This window comes from Carassius gibelio, chromosome B14 (assembly GCF_023724105.1).
Source record: "Carassius gibelio isolate Cgi1373 ecotype wild population from Czech Republic chromosome B14, carGib1.2-hapl.c, whole genome shotgun sequence".
Classification (NCBI taxonomy): domain Eukaryota; kingdom Metazoa; phylum Chordata; class Actinopteri; order Cypriniformes; family Cyprinidae; genus Carassius; species Carassius gibelio.
The window spans coordinates 22,876,387-22,894,665 of record NC_068409.1 but is presented as its reverse complement, the minus strand read 5'-3'; the positions used below and the strand labels follow the sequence as shown (position 1 = coordinate 22,894,665).

Sequence of the window (18,279 nt, the reverse complement as noted above, 5' to 3'; positions counted from 1 at the left end):
AACAATTCCGGTTCTGGATATATATACAGTACAGACCAAAAGTTTGGAAACATTACTATTTTTAATGTTTTTGAAAGAAGTTTCTTCTGCTCATCAAGCCTGCATTTATTTGATAAAAAATACAGAAAAAAACAGTAATATTGTGAAATATTACTACAACTTAAAATAATTGTTTTCTATTTGAATATACTTAAAAAAAAAAAAATTTATTCCTGTGATGCAAAGCTGAATTTTCAGCATCATTACTCCAGCCTTCAGTGTCACATGTAACATCCAGTCTATCACATGATCATTTAGAAATCATTCTAATATTCTGATTTATTATGTGTTGGAAACAGTTCTGCTGTCTAATATATTTGATGAATAAAAGGTTAAAAAGAACTGCATTTATTCAAAATAAAAGAATAATTCTAATAATATATATTCTAATAATATATTTTCTTTACTATCACTTTTTATCAATTTAACACATCCTTGCTGAATAAAAGTATTGATTTTAATTAAAAGAAAGAAAAAAAAATTACTGACCCCAAATTACTGACCAGTAGTATCAAAGTATCCTAAAAAAGTATCACGTGTTCTGAAAAAATATTAAGCAGCAGAACTGTTTACAACTTTGATAATGAATCATCATATTAGAATGATTTCTAAAGGATCATGTGATAATGATCCTAAGAATTAAGTTTTGCATCACAGAAATAAATGATAATTTAAAGTATAAAAAATTTAAAAACAATTATTTTAAATTGTAATAATATATCACAATCAGTGTTGTGGGTAACGCGTTACAAAGTAACGCGTTAGAGTACTCTAATTACTTTTTTCCTGAAATTTGTAACTTAACGCGTTAGTTTCGTGCGTAAGTAATCAGTAACTTCGTTATTTTTTAAAAAAAGTAATCCGTTATTTTAAGGAAAGGAAAATCCCGACTGCAGCCTGCTTTTTGTCAGACAGTAATCCTAGGTCTACTGTGCCACCTGCGGATGTATCAGCGGAGCCGAAGCTCTGTGATCGTAAAGTCAATGGCTGTGATGCGTCTGTGCCCTGCGCCTGACCCTGTGTGTGTGTGTGTGTGTGGGGGGGGGTTTTTTTTTTTTTTTTTTTTTTCGAACTCCCGGCTAGGCAGAGAGGACAGCGTTTGGTTTATGGAAGTACGCACATTATTTTCAATTTGTCAACGAAAAAGAAAAGAACATAACGGTAAAATGCACACTTTGCTTTGGTGAAAAGCTTCTGTCGACCGCCAAAAATTCTACCTCAAATTTAACGCTACGTTTTAATCACTACTTTGAAGAGTAAATGTAAGAGGACTGTGTTAAAGCGAATTTAGGCTTGTGACTGTGAGTGACACGTTAATAATAATTAGTTCGGCTATTAAGCGATTTGTCATTTGCCTGTGTGGCGGTGAAGGACTTAATTCGGTTTGTTATCATTTTTGTTTGACAGGCAGCTGTTAATTTCTGTTAGATCATTGGCTGGCTGGTTGTTCATCATTTCTAAATGGATTTAAATCTGCAAGCCTGTTTAAGGTTGTGTTTACAAGTAAGCATACTTGTACTTTGATAACTGCATTATTAAAGAAAAATCAGGAGTTATCTTGTGGTGCTCATAATATACAGTAGCCTAGGCTAACCGGGCTGGGTAACGTTAGGTGAACATTTTGATTAATAATATGTTCTGTGATACTAAATAAATAAAACGCCATGTGGAATAGCCTATTGCTGACTGTCTATCCTGTTATTGTTATTCTGCAGTGTTAATTTAGTCGTATGACTGACGTTATTCATTGTCGGGAGTCACGACTTCTAGGTGCATTTAAAGGGGCCGGGGGCTGTGTCTGTCGTGTTTGAGCCGCTGCAAACGGCTTTTAATTTTTGGTAACGCATGAGTACTCTAACGCGTTACTTTTATGAATAGGTAACGCTGTATCATAACTGATTACTTTTAATTGATGGTAACGTTGTAACCTAACTAACTACTTTCCAAAGTAACTATACCCAACACTGATCACAATATTATTTTTTTTACTGTATTTTTGATCAAATAAATGCAGGCTGGATGAGCAGAAGAAACTTCTTTCAAAAACATTGAAAATAGTAATGTTTCCAAACTTTTGGTCTGTACTGTATATATATATATGTTTATCTTTTTATTGCTATTTTTGTTAAAATAGTTTTGTTACTATTTTTGTTCTGATTCATTAAAAAGAAAACATTCATAGGTATGAATTATGTTGACTCACTAAAAAGAACCAGTTCATAAGAGGACTAATACAAAATATATACAAATATATATATATATATATATATATATATATATATATATACATACATATATACACACACACACACATACATTCATGCCATCTGACCATATCACCAGCATAATACTGCTTCTCCACCTTCTCTCATTTCAAACACTGACTTTTATTAATCAGACTTAAGTTCTGTGAGCATCTCTGCACTTGAATGAATAACCCTCATGCTCCTTGAATCCTGTGTATTGGTATTATCAGTTTTTCATAGGTCATGCTTCCTGATGCTATTTTGAGATGTTGTCAACAAGTGTTGTTCTACATCCTGTGGTGGAAAAAGTCTGATGATGACTATAGTTAACGCTGAGCAGCTTATTGAGTTTCCCCCAGGAAACCTCCCCCGTGAATCACTAAAAGCGGTGCTGTAGGCAATCACTGTGGAGACTTCAATTACTGGCGTGTCCCAGTCGGCTGATTTCTAACTGTGGCCAGCAAATTAGAAAAAGGAGGAGGGAGGCAGAGAGAGAGAAAGTAAGAAAAACTGAAAAATCATTTGGAGAAGGATGTTGAAATTTGGACAGGATACTAAAAAGGACAAGTTTCTGGTTAGACGTGGAGAGGCAACCTTTGTTCATACTGTATGTTGGCTACAGGCCAGCCGTCTGCACCATAGGATTCACTTCATAATCCTGTGTATGACTGATTTATGGCTCACATTATCGAATGTTGACTAAACGTCCCCAACTGCGTCTTTATTCTATGTAGAGACAGGTCTGTGAAAATACAGACAAAAACATTCTACAGATTTTCTAATTTAGGGCAGGACACTTCATCTTCAGTGCAATTGTGTGGTTTTTAAAGATGATTAGGGCAGAGTTCATTGTGGCAGTAGGTTATAAGCCCATTTCAGTCAAACTGTATGTGCAGCAGTCTACCCTGAACAGGCTTGTTTGTAGCTGTATAAACATGTAGAAAGTGATAAATGTGTTAACTTAAGCTAAATTTGTTTCCATTTAGTTGTTCCCATGTTCCTATCTAGAACATGACCATTCCAGCTCAAAGCATTTTGTTATAATTCTCCCTTTAACATTTTAACATGCAATTCAAAAGTTTGTGGTAAATAAGATTTTATTGTTGTTGTTGACAGAAAGTTTTAATATTTCTTTACATTTTCATAATTTTCAAAATATAATTTTTTTTACTGTATTTTTAATCAAATATATGCAACCAAAAGAGCTCTACGAAGGTTTAAATTTTAGTCTATATATTGCATGTTTCCTAACTTATTGTTCTTTTGTCTTCTACAGGAGAAAGTAAGTCTTTCAGAGTGGAATGAGGGTAAGTAAATGATGACAACATTTTCAGTTTTAGGTGAACTGTTCCTTTAAGAATGCTGATGCTGTTTGAGGGACAGCTGTTGGAGTCATCACGACTTGCTTGCAAGATGACTTGTAAGGATTTTGGCTTTTATTAGCTTTAACCCCTTTGCGTGCAAACATCGCTGACGGCCCCAGTTTATTATTGTTTCACTTTCACAGCACATTAAACATCACTGTCTTACTTCATCTGGACAAACTGTGCATCAATGGAAAGTTTAAAGACTCAAGCTTCGATATTTGACCAATATTTTGATAAAACATTGTTGCAGTGACAGATATTTAGTGATTTATGTCAGGAGTGCAAAATAATAAATCCGTATTATGCCACATTTTGAATAGAAATTCACAACTCACTCATATTCAGTCACGTCAAGAGCGGTTTATTTGTGTTCACATAGACTCACTGAACAGCGTCAATAAGGATTTACAGACCAAAGATGCATATCTGCGGAGATATATGGATATATTAACTGATGTTTACTTCATATTTCTTCAGACAGAATCGTCATTTCTATTCATTTTCCACGGATTTACGCTATCAGATGATAAACAGCCTCTCCCAGCGATCTCTGTGTGCGTGCAGTAGTCACAGCTCGTGCGGTGTGTGACTCAGACTCTGATTGGGTCTTTCAAACATCAATCTTAGGGTTTCATATCTGGACACCGCCCCATCGTGTCACATGCTTCCTGCACACTTCCTGGTAGTTATCTGGCCAAAACAACACTGAAACACCTCTGTACACACAAAATATCCGAATAATAAACCCGCGATTACGATAGTAAAGCTTGGTATGAGAATTTCTTGAGATCTGGGGCGTTTTTATAAAAAAAATCGAAAATGTACATCGGAAATGCCAACTTGTGCAGCGATGAAAAAGGCTACAAATAACATATTTTTACAACAGTAAACGACCAAATTCCACCCATGATCGCTAAAGGAAGTTATTATAAACACTCGATCGGGGTTTAAAGTGAGTTTTGAGTAAAAGTGTACTAATAATTTCATAAATTGTCAGATGTAGCTTGATGCTAACGTTAGCACCAATGCTACTAATAGCAGGTGCTTTTCTTCTTCATAATGCATTTTTGTCTCAATAATTCACGTAAGGTCGTAAGAAAATGTTTTGTTGTATTTTTATAGTAAGACTTTTGATAAATAAGGGCTAAATGCAAAGAGAGACTGAAGTGAGATCGCTGCTTTGTTGCTTTGTTGCTTTGTAAAGCCTGAAAAACCACAATCAAGGCTAATAAAGGTGGAATAAAAACAAAAGAATAATGATAAAAGAATAATGCGGATAATGTGTCATACTTGGCGGAGGTGTGAAAGAACCGTTTGGTGAGAACAATACAATCATGATTCGGGCAGTTTTCAAGAGTGAAACATACACAAAGAGCACAGGAAAGTTTACATGTGAGATCTTACAGAGATGACAAGGGCCATAAATCAATCTGATTAGCCTTCTCTAAAAACACACATGACATGGCCTTAGAAAATATTTCATAAAATTCACAGTTTTACAGATTCGATTATGAAATTTTTTATGAAGTTTTGGAAGACTTGTGGCCTTAGCTACACTGTGTTTTCAAACTCATTTCCTACATCAACATTTTTTTAAATACATTTAAAACATATGTTTTTAATATTTTTATTTTTGTTTTTATGTTTGAGCTTATATATCTCTATTATCATAACAGTCTGAGTGATTCTGATTCCTGAACAGTAAACTTTAAAGTGTCAGCTTTGTGAACAAAGGTTGATTATGTATCTAGTCAGAAAGAATCATGAGCAGAAACCTTTTTATTTTGGGTATGTAATTTCGGTCTCCATGCCAAAAAAGGGGGGTTACTGGTAAGGGGTTAACTAAAGCCTAAAGCATATACCTGCACTCCAAACCAAATCATCTTCCATAATCTGGTTAAATTAGTGTAATTGATGGAGTATCTCTTTTAAATATGTTCAATATGCCCTGTGATTCACTTTTCATGTAGGCATTTACGGCTGATTAGTTTGAGAATACCACTTATTTTAATGAAATCTCAACTAAAACAGCACACCTAGATATTTATAGTGAATGTGTCGTAGTTTGTGCTGCTCAGGATACAGCTTGCAAAAGTTTTAACACCTCCACAGATTTCAATTTTCCCCTGTAGCCATGCTGAGACATGAGGACTATTTACCTTCTGTAGGGCAGAAAATGTGGTGTTGCTTTTTCACTGTCTTCTTGATTTGTTTTTAGTGCACTTTTCACTGTATTAGTTGTGGAAACATGAAGTAGGCAGCCACACATGTGAACCCACAGCACTCCTCTGTCTGGATTGGAGGATTTTGGGTAAGGTGTTGTAGTGTCTTGGCATGTTAGCTTATTGATGGACAGCAGTTACTTACCTGCACAAAAATGTGAGATTTTTCCAACAAAAGGTAATCGGGATTTTCACCTTCTTTAAAGCAATCGTCAATCTGACCCTAACGATTGGTGCAGCCGTACATCTGGTGCAGATGTAGCAGGCTCTCTTTCTCTCTCCCTCTCTCTCTCTCTCTGATTCAGGAGAGCTGGATGTCTGCCAAGCAGTGAATGTGCTTCCTGGTGACTGTGGCCAGCAGAGAGAGTAAACACACACAGGTACTAGAACTAGAGCCAAAAGCCATCAGCACCCCAACTGCAAGAGTCCAGGCCTCAGTGATGTGGGTGATCACTTCAAACAGAATCTAAAGAACGTGTAAAACACATGGCATTCAATCACAGGCGTTTGTGACCAGGTGCAGAGAGGTGTGCAGTATTATAGCCCAGTGCCAAAAATGCTGATTAAACCTATGGAACGTGTCAAAGATCACAAGCATAATGTATTAGACAGATTCGAAAATCAAAGTCAACCGAGGTCAAGCTCATGTCACCTTTGAAATTTTTTTCCTTATTGAGTCACTTTACCATGTGGTGAGGTATTTCTTTAACATATTTTTAGTATGTGTGTAGTGTGTGTATATATATATATATATATATATATATATATATATATATATATATATATATATACACACTGCCTTGCAAAAGTTTTTTAACATTTTATATTTATACAGGTACATCTCAATAAATTTGAATGGCCTGGAAAGTTAATTTATTTCAGTAATTCAACTCAAATTGTGAAACTCAAGTATTAAATAAATTCAATGCACACAGACTGAAGTAGTTTAAGTCTTTGGTTCTCTTAATTGTGATGATTTTGGCTCACATTTAACAAAAGCCCACCAATCTCAACAAATTAAATACTTCGTAAGACCAATTTAAAAAAAAAAGAGTGAATTTTTTGTGAATTGATGGCCTTCTGGAAAGTGTGTTCATTCACTGTACATGTACTCAATACTTGGTAGGGTCTCCTTTTGCCTTAATTACTTCCTCAATTCAGCATGGCATGGAGGAGATCAGTTTGTGGCACTGCTGAGGTGGTGTGGAAGCCCAGGTTTCTTTGACAGTGGCCTTCAGCTCATCTGCATTTCTTAGTCTCAACACCAGCAGATGACATTGCACCCCACATCATCACTGTGGAAACTTAACAATGGACTTCAAGCACTATGAGCTTCTCCACCTTTCCTCCAGACTCTAGGACCTTGATTTCCAAATGAAATACAAAACTTGCTCTCATCTGAAAAAGAGGACTTTGGACCACTGGGCAACAGTCCAGTTCTTCTTCACCTTAGCCCAGATAAGTTGCCTCTGATAATTTGTCTGTGGTTCAGGAGTGGCTTAATAAGAGCCAAATTCCTTGATACGTCTGTATGCCTTGAGCCCAGCCTCAGTCCATTCCTTGTGAAGTTCACTCAAATTCTTGAATCAATTTTGCTTGACAATCCTCATAAGGCTGCGGTTCTCTCAGTTGGTTGTGCATCTTTTTCTTCCACACTTTTTCCTTCCACTCAACTTTCTGTTAACATGCTTGGATACAGCACTCTGTGAACAGCCAGCTTTCTTTGGCAATTAATGTTTGTGGCTTACCCTCCTTGTGAAGGGTGTCAATGATTGTCTTTTGGACAGCTGTAAGATCAGCAGCCTTCTCCATGATTGTGTTGCCTAGTGAACCAAACTGAGAGACCATTTTGAAGGCTGAGGAAACGTTTGCAGGTGTTTTGAGTTGATAGGCATGTCACCATATTCTAATTTGTTGAGATGGTGAATTGGTGGATTGGTGGGCCAAATTTATCACAATTAAAAGAACCAAAGACTTAAACTACTTCAGTCTGTGTACATTGAATTTATTTAATACACGAGTTTCACAATTTGAGTTGAATTACTGAAATAAATGAACTTTTCCACAACATTCTAATTTATTGAGATGCACCTGTGTGTGTGTGTATGTATGCATATCATGACTTGCAAAAGTATTTATTCCCCTAAATTTTTTTCACGTTTACTGTTGGTGCCTTATGTTAAACTGCTTTAAATTACTTTTTCATACATACAGTGACACATACATACCTACAATTTATATACACACACAAACACATATAGAATTTATTTTATTTTATAGAATTTAAAATAAACTTGTTGGGTGAAATTTTTCTTTGATTTGTGTAATTCTTTACTTGACCTTCCTCTTTTCTTCCTTCTACCTCTATGACAAAATAGCCTGAAGATATGTGACATTTTGTCTTTTTACCCTTGCAGACATCACAGAAGAGACAGATGTGATGGCTGTTTCAGAAGATCAAAAGAGTGAGAAGCCCAAAACACTGATCCACAAGCTCCAAAGCTCAACGGGGAGCTCCTCATATGTCTACATGAAAAACCAGGGAAGGCTGGTGAGCGCTGGTCTTTGTGATTTAGTCTGTTAGATTCTGAGATGCCCCATGCCTGCAAAAGATCAAATCGTATCCTCCCAACCCGATTAGAGTAGCAGGGGGTATAAAACACACTCACAAGCTCATATTAAATGCCTTCATCTCTCTCTGATGAGCCTCTTTGAATGGAAGAATGCTGACTATTAAACGATTAACCAGTGTTGAAGAATCTCAGAAGAACTAATGAAGAAGTTAATGGAAGGTATGCTTACTTTTAGGGAAATAAATATGTGTATGCTATTTTTTTTGTTTCTTTTTTTTTCATTTCTAGTTGGCTGAACTCGATGCAGTAGATCTCAGATGTTGTATGATGATCATTGTGTAGGTTTGAGAGAGGATTTCTGCTTAAATCTGTTTGAGTATGTGCCCCATTTAATCTGACTGAGCAGGGCAAATGGAGTTCATCTAAAGACATCCTGACCATTGATCCCTCTTACATGACTAATTACCTAAATCTGATTGGTGTGAACATGCTGCGTGCCATTCATCTGAATTCATCTGGTTCTGCCTTGAAAGGTGAGGCCTGGTTCAACATTCATTCACATAACGCATTTTGTATCAATAACCAGATACAAACCAAAGCTTTGTTGAAACATCACAGCATATGTTGTATAATGAGGCTCAGCTGTCCCGTCGGTTTCTCTGACATACCCCTCTTAATCTCATGATGGCTCTGAGGATAATGGGGGTATTTCGCTGGAGATACAGGCAGACAGATAGCAGGCACTGTCGCAGGCTAGCACTAGCCAGCAAAGTTAGCGCTCGGGGCGGGTACCTCCGCATTTGCCTGCCATCTGTCGCGCAGGCAGACGTCCAGCAGTAAGACCGGGCACCCACCTGAGAAGGTAGTTGTGTGCACCATCTCTGTATGTCTGTGGATACTCGCCACTGCCCCCTATTTAGACCTCAATTCATTTGGAGGGTTGGCCAAATCGACATATTTTCTTATTTGATGCATTTACAAATAACACTTTATACAATACAGATCCTTTCAAAGCAGCTTCACATTAAAGAAAGGAAAATAACAGTAATAATGGTGCTAAAATTGTGCTATACAGAGCGCAACAAAATTAAAGAGGACCATGTTTAAGATAAGTGTTTTTAGCTTGACACCGTTTAAAAGAATAGTTTACTCACAAAATTACAGTTTTCTGAAAATGTTCTTAACCTCAGGCCAATCAAGATATAGAGATGTGGATGTGAGAGGACAATAGGACTTTGACTTTTTGACTGAAGGAAGTATGGGTTATGAGCTTGTATTTTTGGCCAAAAGTGAAGGTTTAAAGTTAAAACACCTTAATAATTGTCAGCTTTTCTCTTCACTAGATGTCAACTGATAGACTGAAGTTGTGTGAATAACTTGTGGATTATTATGCTTTTTATCAGCTGTCTGAACTTTTTCATTCTGATGCCACCATTCACTGCATCCATTCAGAAGAAGCAAGCGATCTAATGTTTAATTTCTGCAAATCTGTTCCAATGAAGAAACAAACTCATCTTCAACACATTTTCAGCTTATTTAGTTTTTGGGTGAACTGTTTCTTTAAATATATGCTACACACTGATGAAAAAAAAATAGCACAAGCCATCTGCTTGTTTGCATGAACCAACATTTAGCAAATATCTTTTACTTTCTTATACTGCTCAAAAGCACAAAACACAGACTTGAGAATAATGACGACACTGCTCACAGCTGGCAGTCTGACAGTTATTGTTTTTAATTCAGTGTTAGAAGTGGTAAATGTATTTCACAAATTCTGGGTAGTAGAGTTGTTGCTGTAAAAGGGATGAAAACCTCAGAGAGAGTGTACTCTGCTGACAGATATAATGCTTATAGCGCATTATGCACAATTTTGAAAACAATTTTTGACAGTGGATGTTAGCAAATTTTCAGCAACACCTTGCCTGCCATGGTTATGTGAGTGTTATGTGAGCATTTTGTTTTTGTTCATATGGACATATTTGTTGTTTTTGTTGTCATATTGACAATCAATGTGGACAAGTCCTCAAATCATCCCCTTCAAAGTGCCAGAGCATTTACTTTCTCAAAACAACCTCATTTATGTTCCACATAAGTCATATGGGTTTTGACATGAGGTTGAGTAAATGATTTTTAGCACAGATGTTTTTCTTGAACTGTTATGGTTTTTAAAAATGTAAAAAATATAGCATTAAGATTAAACAATTTGTATATCTCTTGTTACAAAATGCAGTCATTGAAATATAGTAAAGTTGTGTGATGGGCAAAATGTACTATCTAGTCGAATTTCATGTCTGCTCTTAATTTCTTGTCATCACCCTGCTTTTCTCTCTGTTGATAGGACACAGGATTGCTTAGGGATGCAGTCCTCTGTCAGTTGCACAGCAGTGTACTGTATATGATATTAGCACATACACCCTTAACATCAGAAGAATATTATGAGAGTCAGTGGAGTCCCTTACCACAGCCTCAATATAAGCTCACCAAAGTTCTACTTGGTTCTGTCACCTCGTGGGGTAAAATAAATCACTTTATCGGGCACGGGGTCGTTAGTCTCAGCTCTCTTCTATGCCGCCATCACTTTGAGGTTTTCTTCCAGGAGGCTGCTAGCGTGTTCCTGAAAGTGTGGCATGTTCCCTACAGATGATCTTGCGTGGGAAGCTGACTCAGGGCTTGGGCACAAAGCGCGCTGTCAAAAACCCTCCGTGCACTGGATGGTAATGTCTTCATGCCTGAGCATGTGTTAGTGCATTAGATCTGCTTTACAGGTTTAGATGCAGTATGTATACATTGTAATGCTTTAATAGAATAGATTTTTGGACAAACCACATTTCAAAGGTGGTGCTTTAAATCATGCAAAGCATGACAGACTCTGTTTGTTTTACAGTGGTTTAGTTTACATTACTTTCCTGGCTAAACAATGGCAGCCGTGGTGTAAGTGTGAGTATGCATAACTTGGATTGAACTTAAGTCAACATTGCTCTATTGTGCCGTCTCTGGGGACGGGTTCTTTGATTTGGATCAGCTGCCTCTCGGCCAGAGCTGTTTTGCAATGGATTCTGAATTGGGCTGTAAATTGATTAAATGTTACATTGAATTAATTGCATGCCAGAGAATTTGAATTAATAATGTCTTTTTTGGGTCTCAATGTCTTCAAAAGTACCATAAAATGCTATGCTAAAAGTATTTCCAATTTTGAGACCCTGCTCTGATGGCAGTTAAATGTCTGCATTAATATACAGTTTAGGGGCCATGGTAAATTGATAGTTAACAAATAAAATAATAAAAAAATAAATAAACTTTTTATCATTTTAATTGCATTTTTTAACAATAGTATGAATCTTAATTAATTTAGACAATGTTAATTTAGTCATGATTAATAAAAAATAAATTCAAATATTATTATTTATTTATTGTATTACCATTGTTATTTTAGCATCATTAAGATACTTACATAGTATTTATTTATATTTTTAATGTTTTTATTTATGTATTTTCAGTTTTCATAAAATTAAAAAAATGTATATGTGTGTGTGTGTGTATATAATGGTTTTTATTAATTTGATTTCAATTTTAGTTTTTGTTCTTTTAGTGCATCAAGTTAACTAAACTAAATAAGCTAAATAAAACTGACAAATGTTGCTTTGGCAGCAGTAACAAAAATGCAACAAAAAAAGTAACAAAAATTGTTTTATTGGTTTTAGTTTTAGTTAACACTCTGTTATGTTTTTATAATATTATAAATCAAAATTATATTGTGGTAATATTTATTAAAGGGTACCTGATTTATTCATAATAGTTAAATTGTTTTGAACAAAATGTTAAATATTATAATTTAATTATATATCATTCATTATTTAATATCAAAAAGGCATGACTGATTGATTTTTTTAAACAATAATCTAAATTTTAATTTATTTCAGTTAATGTTTGCTCATGTTAATAAGTAACTTGACAATCTTACTTTTCAAAGTTATGTATATGTCTGAAACAATTTCTTTGTCTCAGTCTGACCTAGAGCCAGACTTTCTAGGTGATGAGAAAGTGCAGCTGGTCTCAAGTCTGGGGCTCCTGGATCATTTTTTCTACATGCATTTTTTTCAGCCAGTTGGTGTTGATTGACAGGTATACTTTTTGCCCCTTTTCAGTTAGGGTTCAATGCGGATGTCTGGTTAATGAGGTTGACTTCAAGGATTATAATCGGGGGGGAGGTATTACTGACCATATGTGTCAGCGCAGATGAGTGAACCTCCCATGCTCGTGGTGTCAAAAGCATATTTTTTGCTTCCTCTAAGTTCTTATTTACCTTAGAGGCATACAGATCCATGTCACTGCTCCCCAGGGGTGACTTTAACAACCTAACGTCTATGACAGATAAGTTATGCTAAACAGATTATTCATGTTTGCAAGACCTTAGAGGCACAGCATGGCCCTTCTAAAGAACCGGATCATCATATCTTGGCTTTCAGCATCCATGGCAAGGCCAGAAGATTTATAGTAATAGGTTCATAAAGGGCTTAACTCAACTAACGAATCTAAGATGTATTTCTCCACTGGGATGATTAAAGGAATAATTCACTCAAAAGTGAAAATTCTGCCTTATATAATCTTTAACCCAAATATCTTTTTGGGTGAACCGCTCCTATAAATGGCTATTCTTTTGCTCTGATTGTGTTTGTCCTATTCTTCATCCAACAAAACATTTGATGAGAAAGAAGAGAGATGGGGCAAAAACAGAAATGTGAAAAGGAAAAAATTAAAAGCGCCCTCAGAAGCACACTGTGACATATGGAAGCTATCACAAGGCTATGCTCCCATCTGTGTCCACAACCGCGGCTCGCTGGCACCCAAAAGCCACTGCGCAGGATGGGAGTAATCCATGGGATTGTGATGGGACTCCAAATTCCCTGGGGACAGAGATTTGACCAGGAAGAGAGGAAGAAGTAGATGGATTATAATGGTGCAGGGTGAAGTGCAGATGTTCAGTGCTATTTTCAGAAAACAGGTGCTCAGATATTGAGAAAGGTTTAGCAAGGTCACCAATTCTTGCTTTTTGTCATTCATGTATAGTCTTCCTGTGATGTTAGTGCCAACTTGGAAATGTTGCAACACAAAGTCTATTGGCACTGTGAGCGTATGGTGCGATGAATTGACTGTCTGTTCCGAAAAAATCTACCAAAAAGCAAATGCAAGATAAAAAAACTGAAAACATTTTGGTCAACAATATGACCTTATTGAGTAAAGATATGTCTCACTTTTGCATCTTGGTTTTCCTTTTACATCTTCATGCTGCGTTTTTGGCATACTTACACCTATTTGGATTATCGTGGTTTATGGACCTAGAATTTTTTTGGACTTTTTCAGGCACAATGAGTTTATAATGAAAAAAAGTCTCATATAAATTGGTCTTAAATTTCAGCCCTCTTGTGCAAGTGAATGATCCTAAATGCATGAATTATAACTATACACCAAAGACCAGAATACACGCAATTCAAGATTCCCATGACTAAAACTAGACCAGAAATGCTTTTTTCCTGCAGGTTTAATCAAAGTCTGACATTGCTTTTCACCACACTGACGTATTTAGTTCTTTTGTTGCTAACAAATGAAAAATTACTAGCATTACAGAGAACTTCCTGTTTAACGCAACAGAAGTTTGTGCACTGGGTTTCTAAATCCATTTGAAGGCACTGGTTAAGTGTTTGGGTTATGTGTGGTTTTGCTCTACTTGTCTGGTGCTCCGTGAGTCATTGGGATGTCGAGTGCCCCCCTGTTTTAACCTCTTTTCCTGCCCTGTTACTCACCGGACCACTTCAAGTTTTCTTGGAGTGAAAAATTTATTGCGGGTTGGTAAATTTTTTATAGCTCCATTTCAGTGGAAGTTTGATGGCGTTGCGTTCTGTATCAATCCGGCAGCGACCAGCCCTTAGCATTCTCTCAAGCCGTCCTGTGAGGCCGTCTGACGCACACCTCCTGAAAAAGTTACACATGGTGTGCGCTGTCTTGTCTGATAAATCCCTGTGGAACAAACCTCTATGATTTACTGCATGTCAGGAATTGGGCTTCTCTGGAACCAATGACCCTACCAGACAAGTGAAGTTTTTCATCTTAAACGCACTACATGGTACAAATGATCTGTAAAGGTGGATTTGTACAGTATTATAATTCCATCTCTATGTTCATATCAGTTTTGGACACGCTAGGAAATTACAAGATCAAACTTGCTAGTTCTGCTCTCAGGCTGTGTACTTATACTTTTGGATGACCTACTGTCTGAACCTCTTTACACTCATGACAGCAAAATATGGTATGTTGGAGAGGCCAGCGATGGCTGTAACACTATCTTTGACAAGAATAACGAATTTTATTTAAATTATATATTTAAATTTTATTTAAATATATAAAAGTTATTTGGTAGGGCTGTGCAAAAAATCAAAGGTGATTTTCATGTACATCTCATCAGTAAAGATGCTCCTGTAATTAGAAGTATATCTCCAGCACGTGTGCTCAGATCAGGGTTGCCAGGTTTCCACAACAAATCGTGCCCAGTTGCTTCTTAAAACCAGTCCAAAACTAGCCCAATCGCGTTTTCAGGAGGTTCCCCGATAAAAATTGCTTCCCGGGGTTAAAATATAATTTTTTTGGAAGGGTTGCCTTTGTGAAATTAGCATTTTAGTTTAAATAACCAGGAAATAATAAGAAAAAAATTAAATAATAATAGAACGTCTGCAAGTGCATGCTGATGTTTTTATCAAATTAAACAAGAAACTGCTGATTCAGTTGATCAGTTTTTTTTTTTTTACCATCCCCTTAACAATTATTAAGCCAAACACAAATTGACACAAATCAAATTATAACCCAAAGTTAAATTTGTACAGAGAGATTTACAACATTAATAAGTACTATTATTTTGAGCTTGATTCATCAAAGGATGCTGAATGGGAAAATTATCACAGTTTCCACAAAAATGATAAGCAGCACAACTATTTTCAACATCGATTGTAATACAATGTTTCTTGATTATGAAATCATCATGTGACACTGAAGACTGAAGTAATGATGCAGAAAATTCAGCTTTGCCATCACAGGAATAAATTATATATTTTAAATATATTTTATAAAATCTAAAATATTTTTTTACATTTAGAGATTTTTTTATTTTAATTTATAAAAAGCGTTACTGACCCCAACATTTTCATCCCTTTACCTAATTTATAAGTAATTCAACTGACTTAACCTATCTTTGAGCGCTACAACTCACCCCATGTTTTGAACCTCTCTGTTGGTTTCTGTGTGCTTGCTTGCATTTGTGTGTGTGTGCCTGTGTGTGTGTGTGTTTGACCTCAGCTCGTAGACCTCCCCTAAGGCTGCACTGCTTGGGCCCCTGTGTTAACACCTCTCAGTGCTGGACACACCTGTCATTGATTAGCGTTAGTGTGTAACCAATCCGGTATGCCTTCCCTCATAAAACAATACATCCAATTTCATCTTTGCTACAAGATGACCCAATGTATACAGTTATTTTAAACATAAGTACCACCATACCAGCTTGTAGCTTTTTCTCTGAAGCCACGGAAATTGTGTTGGCTGTAATGGAGTTTTTTTTCGTGTGTGTGAGTGCATGTGTATGTGCTTATATAGGCCCCACTAATGTGGCTCATATAACATGCAGAAGGATAATTGTAAACCTTCATTTCCACGAGTCATATTTGTTTCTGCAGCTCTGTCTGTGATCCCATCCCTCAACTACGGTGCATGTGAAACAAAGAACAGCTGCTCCTCGTTGCACCATGTTTTGGATGTATGCACCATTCCATGGCCTACAAAGTAGATCCCCAGGACAAAAGCTCAGGAAGCCTCGGGTCCCACAGGAGCCGGGCTGACCAGCGCCATCGGCACTTGACGAGCTTGTCAGCCGCATGCAGAGGGCCAGCTTCTTTTCTTATCATCAGGAAGTTGTCAGGTGGGAGATATTTCTGTTTGTTTGTTTTGCAAATGTGTTTGTTTCCGCTAATCCAAACAATTAGGTGACATCCTATGACAGAACGAGCACAAGTCCGGCTGCAGCTGGACATGCTGCGTGGAGCTCTACAGTAATGGACTCATCCATCTACACAGTCTGTTGAAACACTGTGACAGAATGGCCGAAGCTGAGGTGATCGTGCTAAAGGGTTACATTTTGGACGCAAACAGGAAGCTGATATGCTTCAAAACTTTTTTTATATTAAATGATGGTATCTAAGTAGCAGAAATGCATATATATATATATATATATATATATATATATATATATATATATATATATATATATATATATATATATATATATATATATATATATATATATATATATATTTGTATGTATGTGTATATATATATATATATATATATATTTGTATGTATGTGTATATATATATATATATATATATGTGTGTGTGTGTGTGTGTGTGTGTGTATGTATATATATATATATATATATATATATATATATATATATATATGTATGTATGTATGTATGTATGTATGTGTGTGTGTATATATATATATATATATATATATATATATATGTGTGTGTGTGTGTGTATGTATGTGTGTATGTATATATATATATATATATATATATATATATATGTGTGTGTGTGTGTGTGTGTGTGTGTATGTATATGTGTATATATATATATATATAGCTATAATGTTTGAATATAATATTATTTTATTATCTGTAATATATATATATATATATATATATATATATAATGATCTAAAAACTCTAATGCTCAAAAATGTGGGATCAGACAGCCTTTTTAATGTTTTTGAAAGTCTCACCAGGACTGTTAATTTGAGTATGTGAAAAATTATTGCAATTTAAAATAACTGTTTTCTGTTTAAATATACTTTAAAATGCTATTAATTCCTATGATGGCTAAGTTGAATTTTCAGCAGCCATTACTCCAGTCTTTGGTGTCACATGATCCTTCAGAAATCATTCTAATGTACTGATTTGGTACTTAAGAAACGTTCATTATACTTTTTTTTCATGAATCTTTAAGAAATAGAAAGTTTTAAAAACAACATTAAAAATTTTTTACTGACTCCGAGATTTTGAAGAATAGTGTATATATAATTTAGAAGTTTATTTTAATTTAAAACTATATTAATATGTTTGTAGCAGATTATAAATTATTTAGACATTACATTTAGTTGGTAGATATGATGTTTGAATCCATTCCTCACTGTCTAATGTGTGAAATGCAGTATATCAGCATAAATATATATTTTTTTTGTTTTTAGAACAGTTAAGGAACTCATTGCTCTCTACTGGATTACAATGTATCAAACTCCAAAAGTTCAGTTCCTCTTAGACTGAAAAGTTTGCCACCCACTATAGTGTTTGTTATTGTTAATCAGCACCTTGTAGTTCGAAGTCCGATACTCAAACCATGCTGGAGTTTACACTGTCTACCAGCGATTCTTTTTCAGACTCCTGGCCAAAAAACACAGAGGTGCTCCATTAATAATTACTTTTTGGTTAACAGTAGAAAGAACGGTGAACATATGGTGTTTACGTCCTTTAATTTGAATGAGCTTGCTGTTTCCAACTCAGAATCAGTCTATTCAATACACTTACTGAAATATGCTAAATCCGAATCTGTCATTTCTGCATGCTGTAGGCTTATATGTTTGGCCCAGTGTCATATGCCTTCTGAGAAAGCGTTCATGCGGAGAAAGAACCAATTATGTGTAATTTCTACTTTTAAGCCCATCTCCCATAATCACCATGGTGATATTTTAAATGTGATTAAACACACAGGAGTACTTCCATGTGCATAAATGG

At 35.7% G+C, this 18,279-nt stretch overlaps 1 long non-coding RNA gene across 1 annotated transcript; it reads left to right on the top strand.

Moving 5' to 3' along the window:
* Positions 1-8,757: 8,757 nt before the first annotated feature.
* Positions 8,758-16,410, top strand: LOC127971970 (uncharacterized). The gene is made up of 2 exons (XR_008156979.1): positions 8,758-8,980; positions 16,166-16,410. It is a non-coding gene; the product is annotated as an uncharacterized LOC127971970 (long non-coding RNA).
* Positions 16,411-18,279: the final 1,869 nt, after the last annotated feature.